This window comes from Montipora capricornis, chromosome 1 (assembly GCF_036669925.1).
Source record: "Montipora capricornis isolate CH-2021 chromosome 1, ASM3666992v2, whole genome shotgun sequence".
NCBI classification, from domain to species: domain Eukaryota; kingdom Metazoa; phylum Cnidaria; class Anthozoa; order Scleractinia; family Acroporidae; genus Montipora; species Montipora capricornis.
This window is the reverse complement of record NC_090883.1, coordinates 5,533,037-5,540,536: the sequence shown is the minus strand read 5'-3', so window position 1 is coordinate 5,540,536 and position 7,500 is coordinate 5,533,037. Positions and strand designations below refer to the sequence as shown.

The 7,500-nt window shown below is 41.6% G+C and overlaps 1 long non-coding RNA gene across 1 annotated transcript in view; it reads left to right on the top strand.

The window, feature by feature from the left end:
* The window catches only part of LOC138051081 (uncharacterized), an 8,400-nt gene extending 2,860 nt beyond the window's left edge, over window positions 1-5,540 (top strand). The window contains exons 2-3 of the long non-coding RNA XR_011132723.1: window positions 4,843-4,899; window positions 5,531-5,540. This is a non-coding gene — a long non-coding RNA (uncharacterized lncRNA). The remainder of the gene's footprint in view (window positions 1-4,842; window positions 4,900-5,530) is intronic.
* Window positions 5,541-7,500: the final 1,960 nt, after the last annotated feature.

Sequence of the window (7,500 nt, the reverse complement as noted above, 5' to 3'; positions counted from 1 at the left end):
GTTGCAGCGTAGCTGATGTTTCCCAGCGATCGGATAAGAAAAAGGCCCTACCATTAAAATTGTCTAAAAAAGTAAGCCACAGCTTGATGTCATGCCTAGCGTCCTTATTTAAACAGATATGATGATATGCCTTTTTGATACCTTTGGTAAGGTCAATAAGGCGACGAAGGAAAGCGCGGCCTGGAACTACGACAGAACACACAAAATTTAAAAGACCGATAAGGGACTGAAGCTCCTGAAGGGTAACTGTTCGACGTTTGTGAAATTGATGAAGCAACGTGCGACATTTTTGAAGCTTATCAGGTGGCAATCTAGACTCTTGAGAAATAGAGTCAAGAGTAATACCCGCGAATTCAAGTGTCGTCCTCGGCTGCACTGTCTTTTCATGAGCAAACGGCACTCGGAGATAATCGCACAGGCGGAGAAAATTTGCCAAATCGGCTTCGCATTTCTCTGCAGAAGGGGCCACGAATAAAAAATCATCTAGAATGTGTCAGACGGCTGATGCTCTTAATTTATGCAACGATAGCCACTCCAAAGCAATGCTTTCAAAAATGGCGCACGAAGATGAACAACCCATCAGGAGACAGCGATCGAAATATCGCCCATTTTATCCCAAGCAAGGAATAGTCTTGAGGATGTATAGGGATGATACGAAAGGCCGATTTTATGTCGGTTTTTGCCATGAAGCAACCAACCCCCAAACGCTGAACAATTTTCACTGCCTGATTTATGGTGGCGTAATGAACAGTAGAACAGTCATCGGGAATGTTATCATTAACCGAAAAACCCGAGGGATAAGATAAATGTTGAATTAAGCGAACCTCATTTGGTGTCTTTTTGGGAACTATGCCAATGGGCGAGGTGCAAAAATCAGGAAAGGGAGCGTTGGTTAAAGGTCCAACAATCCTGCCAGCATCAATTTCCTTTTGCAATTTAGACAGGACCAAATCCGGGTTTTGTAGGGCGCTTTTCAGATTAGGAGACTGGAACGGGGCGAACGAACGCCATGGACCAAATATCTAGCCAAATTAGACACATAATCCTGGAGCAAAAATTCAAGCCGATCCACCTTTACGGGCGTGACCGGTGTGCTGAGCAGAATTGAGGACGCCAGATATTCCTGCTTTAGGGGGACCGTGGTGAGTGTGGTTCCTGGACGAGTGTGGTTCCTGGGGTCGATTGTCATGGGCTTGGTTAGCGGGTATTTTCCCTCGGGAATTCACCATCGCCCTGAGCCATAGTTACCAGTGAATTTGATCCCATGGGTGTTGTTCAGGGGCGGACTGCCTCAGAAAACGAAATTGCTCGTCGTAGAAAAGCCACTCACCCGACTTAAAGGCAATATCGCGCACTACTTCACAATACTTCATTAATTTGGGAGCATCCTGGGGCACCCTTTCTACATAAATTGCTACAAAAGTATTGAAGGCAGTTATCCACTGGGTAATGGTCTGCACCTTTTTAGAGGACTGCACGGGCTCTAGATGGAGACGGTTCTGTGAGGAAATAGTATTCCCCGGCGAGAGTGATAGTGCGAACTTTTCAGTCGGGGACCCAACGCCTAACAGCGCCCCAAAGTCTACATATTCGTTTTGCCAAATCTTGGCTTTGATCTTAGCACTTGCGCGTGATCCCAGGGAAATGGCGATGCTGGTAAATAATTGGCGGGGCCCATCTTCGGTCCCGTGAGCGCCGTTACCTCGTCGTCCACCGCCTGATCATTTGGGTGCACAATTGACGTGGAAGGAACTGGGGTTAACTCGTCATTGGTGCTGGAACGGCGATTTACTAGGGCAGCATTCATGGCTTCAGTGACGGCCACAGAAATTGTAGTTGCCAGAGCCTCGACATTCACTTGCATAAGCCCAGAGTCGTTATTGGCTTGAGGAGTTGCAGATGAACCCACGGAGGGCGTTGTAGGAGCCACTTCAGGGAGCTCAGAAGGACGTAACCGCTTTGAGCGACGAGAATTTGTACCCAACGTGCGTTTCTTGGGAGGCATAGCTGATAATGAAAAAGGCTACCGGAAAGATAAACTAAGCTAATTAAAAGGGAAGCGTGACTGCAAGTGTTACCCACACTGATTAAAAGTCAATTAAGAATCAACAGATGGCCCGCATCTGGTTAAACTGATAAGCTGGGCTATCGGAGCAGGAAGCATATGAATCGGAGCAGGAAATTCCTCAGAGGGGCGTATTGTAAAATGACCTGAATATAAAATGACAACAGCGAGAGAGTGTGTGCTAGTGCAAAAACGTAACAAAAAGCCGAGTTCCATAGCGGTGTGAGAAAAAACAGGAGCCGAGTGCATTGGACACACCTAACCTACTCGGTGGTCAAAAGGATTGTACACCCGTATGGCTTCTGTAATTAGCTCACGATAAAAAACAACCAAAGCCGGTATAACAAATAACATCGGCCGCACTGTGTCATCAGGCGGATATCCGCACATGATATAAGAAGTTGTGAACAGCGTGGAATGCTGCAGCCAAAAAGTCAGTAACGTGTTTAATTCCAACTGAAGGCTGATTCATTAAAAATTAGATATTCATCGGCTTGGTGAACATAAACCGCAAGGAACTGGCGAACAAATAGCAAATAAATAGCAAATCTTTTCAATGATGAGAGATTGCGATTGCTTAAATGCTCTCATTGTGTAGGGAATGTAGGCATCTTAAAACGGCCCCTCTGAGGCTCCCGAAAAGTCGATGGCCGCGCGAGTTCAAATGAACGCCATCGCTGGAATATAGGCTAACCTTGGTATTCCAAAAACCCCTGTGCCTCCAATAGAAAGAGTACGGGAGTGGCTTTAGCAGGACCTTCAAGTACTTGACTAAATCGCGAACACGTTTATTATAGATAGGGCTCGATTCTCGATAAACAGTTTGGCAAACGCAAACACGTTTGACCTGAAAGCGGTCATGAAGCAAAGTGACTAAATCCTCAACAGCAGAAGCTATCGACAACGGGTCAGCGTGTACGAGATCGTTCGATCCCAGCTGTAAAATGACAATCTGGGGCAGAAAAGACTAAACCATCGGTAAATCAAAGGCACGTGCCTTTGCAATAGTTCTACCGCCAACACCTTGCCATTTAATTTCGCAGACTTCCGAAATGAGAAAATTGGCGTTAAGGTCGGGATGAGAGGCAATAAAGTCCTTTAAACGGCGGATAAAGGAGTGGCCAAGAATCAATACCCGAGGTGGAGCCATGCCAAACATTTAGGGAGAATAAAGCCCTCTAAAAAAGAACTTAAGCAGCATAAGACTTGCCTGAAAAATCTTGATAATCCAAGTTTAGTCCGTGAAGGAACAGCTAAGAGCGCCAGTCACGAAGATTGCAATCCCTTAACTAGACCTATCCTTACTCCGACCTTATCTATGATTGGCTCATTTTTCTGGCTTAATGCATCTATTGACCCGAGGAGGTCAAAGTCGACGACATAAATAGCATCATTCCCTACAGTAATAATGCCCCTTTTACTTTCCTCGCAAACAACTATGAAGCAAAATTTAGACAAATAGCTTTCTCTGAATCAGTAAGAATTAGTCACAGGCAACATTTACCTCCATAGTTTTTTTCAATATCTTCTTTTTCTTTAGGCGCCCTGTCTGACATGTAATTCGATACTTCGTCTTCTTTATGCAGATTTCTCTTCATCAGAGTGACTTTCAGTCTGCAGGAATTGATTAGGAATTTAAAACATTGGATCAGTTTTTGCTCGTGGGCAACCCAGCTCGAATCATGTTAATCGACCTCAAGATCCTATTCGAGCTCGATTATCAATCGCGCTTCAAATAACAAGCTCCATTCCTTTCGAGGACGTGTGGTTATCCGGGGGGGTTGAGGTTTGTCCTCAGCATTATTACCGTATTCAAGCTCGATGCGTTTCTAATTTTTCCCGAGTTCCTCATTTATCTAGTAGTATCTGTTCATGTTTTCAACCCTATTTATTAAGTTCATTAATATTGCCCGCCATTCATTAAAAAAATTCCGATCTTCATAATGCTTCCGAATTGTCGAAATGGTTTCGTTGGTTCGGAATGGTTCCGAAGCTCGCAATTATACACTTTTCGCCATGGGTCCGAAATTTCGTAATGGTTAGGAATTTTCGATGTCTGGGGGGAGGATTGGGAGTCAGCACAATGAGGCGAGAGCCTCATTTTAAGGTGACTATTAAAGGAAATAAGATATGTAAAGAGGTAGTGTGGTAAAAGAATTCAATTTTTTGTGTTCATTGGATTTCAAAACTTCGTTAACTAAACACTGAGTTACCCTAGTTTTAAGCCGTAACGGGAATTTTTCTATTTGAAATTAATGGTCCACCATAACTAATTTTAAAATTTTTTATCAAGGATAGAATGACATCAATTAATGACTCACTAGTTCAAGAATGCAATGCGTTTGTACGCCACTGATTAGTAGCGATGTTTGTCGTGATGTTACCCATTGGTAATATGCCAACCAGAATCTAAATGGCTGTTAAAGCAATGATTTCTTTGGTTGCATGGTTGGCAAATTTGAATATCAAAAGAAATGTGAAGTCAATGCTTGTGAACAAGAAATAGCGCTTTATGCAGCATGGGACTTTCGAGCTTTCAGACTGTTTTGCATACATAATAAATAATGTAGATGCGTTACCATGGTGACAACCTGCAGAGCACATTATCAAAAATGGACACTTTCGTGGTAGCACTTATTAGTGCTCAAGTTTTAGCTTCAAGGCAAAAACTGCATAACCATGGCCATGCCATTCGTATGTTACAAAAGATAACAAACCAAGCCATTCACGTCTGCTATATTTGAATTCTGAGTCAGTTGTTATTTTGTTCTTCACAGTCATTATCACCTTGCTCACTTGTTATCATTGGGAAAAACACGACCAAAGGAATCCAGGTTGATAAACACTTTCATTTCAATGTTGTTCATTTTTGTTCAATGATTATAAAAAACTGTGATAAAACATTTCTAAAAATACTAAAAACTCTGTTAAAAAACGTTTCGATGTTAGCTAAACGTCGATGTCTCTTAGCAAAGTTTTTACTATTTTTTAATATCTTTAGATATGTTTTATCGCAGTTTCTTATAGTTCGAAATCACTTCTTCTTCGTACTTCACGCAGGAAATTGAAAATCAAATCTCAACATGACAGAGATGTGTTAAATCAGTGGTGCCGTGGAAGAAGTATATTTTAGTTACGAAAACGATCTGTCTAATCATTTTCTGCCAATGGAGATTGTCAAATAAAGACTAAGCCGAGTTCTTGTTTTCTTATATATTTCTTTATTTTCTTAATTTCATGCTTTCATGCCCGACACATACTTATCACAATATATTATACCCGTATATCAGTTTAAACACAGATGTAAATAGACGTTAAATCAATCGTGGCAGTCTTAATTCAACATTATACACTTAATGTCTCGTCCCGAGGGAAACAATTACTTTTGTATTTCCGAGAGTCCGAAATTCCTGAGGGACCAGACATTTATTGCTTTGTTATATGTGTATACTTTCCCTTCAACAGTCGCAGCAAAACAACCGGAGCGGGCAACAACTTCAACTGCATTTGAAATTGATCAAGGACACGTGACCAAGGATCAACCAATCATAGTGCTCGTGTTGTTAAATGAAAGTATAGATTTATTACATTACACCTTGTAAACGTCTGCGACTGGTTATTGTTATTACAGTTGAGTTCAAGTTTTAGTGGAACATCCATCCCGGCCCTCATCCTCTTCCCATCAAAAAGTTCTAAGATTCATGTTGCTGTGGTTCAGAGTTTGTTTCTATTTTTTCCGTTCTTTTGTTTCTTTCGTGTTGGACTTTTCAAAAAAACAAAGCGCGACCACACCTTTGTTTGAGTTTCATGTAAGGAGACATTTCAGTTGTATAGGGGAGAGGGGTTGAGTCATTTTCTACAGACACAATGTTATTCCCAAATCCTTGCTTACACAGGCAAAGAAGAAGTAAATGTTCATATCCTTATTTTTACTACCATAGAGTAAATACCAATGCAAATCATTTGCTTTAGATTAAACGATTATACTCGTGGAAAACTGAGTTCTCCTTTCGGTCCAAAGGCTTTTAACATTGTTTAATTTTGAACAACTGTTTGCGTGATGACGTCTTACTAGCTGATTTCACCACCAAGCATCGATTTCGAAAATTAAAGAAGGAACAAACTTGTGAAGAAAACCCACGTGCTAACAGCATTTCATGTCGGGTCTTGTGCAAACGAGGCTTGGTGGTGAATTTGGGCATATGACGTAATCATGTATAATGCCTAATCATGCATAAAGTTTTACTGCAAACAGTCTTGATTATGGGTCGTGAATAGGCCATTTCCGAGTTCATGTCTGCTTCCTCCTCAAAGCGAGTCTAAGTTCAAAGTTTTTGTGATGGTAATTAGTTCTAGTTTATATATGAATGAAAACTAATTTTCATAACAAAAACTTCGCACTTAGACTCGCTTTGAAGAGGAGGCAGACCTGAACTCGGAAATGGTGTATGGAGGCAACATAAACGTTCCAACTTGAAGCCGCCTCTCTCACAATGGGGGAGGGAGAGCGTACGTGGGATATCACGGTATCATCATTAGGGACCTTTAGCATCAGGTTTGTCATGGGAAACCGCAAACCGCAAAACATCACGTGACCAAGGTCTTGCTGTCGCGTTTGCGGTTTGCAGTTCACGGTTTAACCGCGGAGAAGGCCTCTAGAGCTAAGTAACTAACGGCAAGGTTTTTTGCTACTAAAAATTGTACAGCCTCATTTAAAAGCACGAAGTAGCTTTCTGTATCCACCTTCTATGTGCTAGTTAGATCTTTGAACTCGATTGAATGAAGTAGTTATATTTTTTGGGCGACCGAAGTGGTACACTTCCACTTGACAAAAAAACAACATGGCGGCATCAAGCCGAACTCCTTGCTAAAGTTCAAAAGCCAGGAAACCTGAAACTGCAAACAGCTAACCGCAAACCGTAGTTTGTGGTTTCCTGTTAACCACGAAAAACCTGATGCTAAAGGTCTCTTATTCATTGTCTTCCGTCAAACGTGGTGATTTGTTTTTCTTGTTCTTGCTGCCCTTTCCCCTTTTCCTACATTTTTCTGCACCACCAGGGTTGGTCTCCTCTTTCTTAGTTTCCTCTGTACCTGTAAATTGGAATCCAATGTTTTCACAATTTTAATAATTGGGACTGCAATACACTTTGACTACAAGGACAAGTTAAGTTAAAGCTCGGAACAACTACCGTCAATTTCTAAGATTCTCTGTTGCTCTGTATGCATGCATCAAAGAGAAGAATACAGTATTTAAGAAATGGCAATTATATTTCTCTATGCGACCTAGATAAGAAATTAACAAGACAATAGGAAGACTACAACAAACTGAAACACATGCATGCAGAGTGAACGAGTTACAGTTGCAAATACTACAACTTGCCTGCCTCCTGCTCATCGGGCAACGTCTTGTTTCCTTCTGTTTCAAAGGGGAAGTT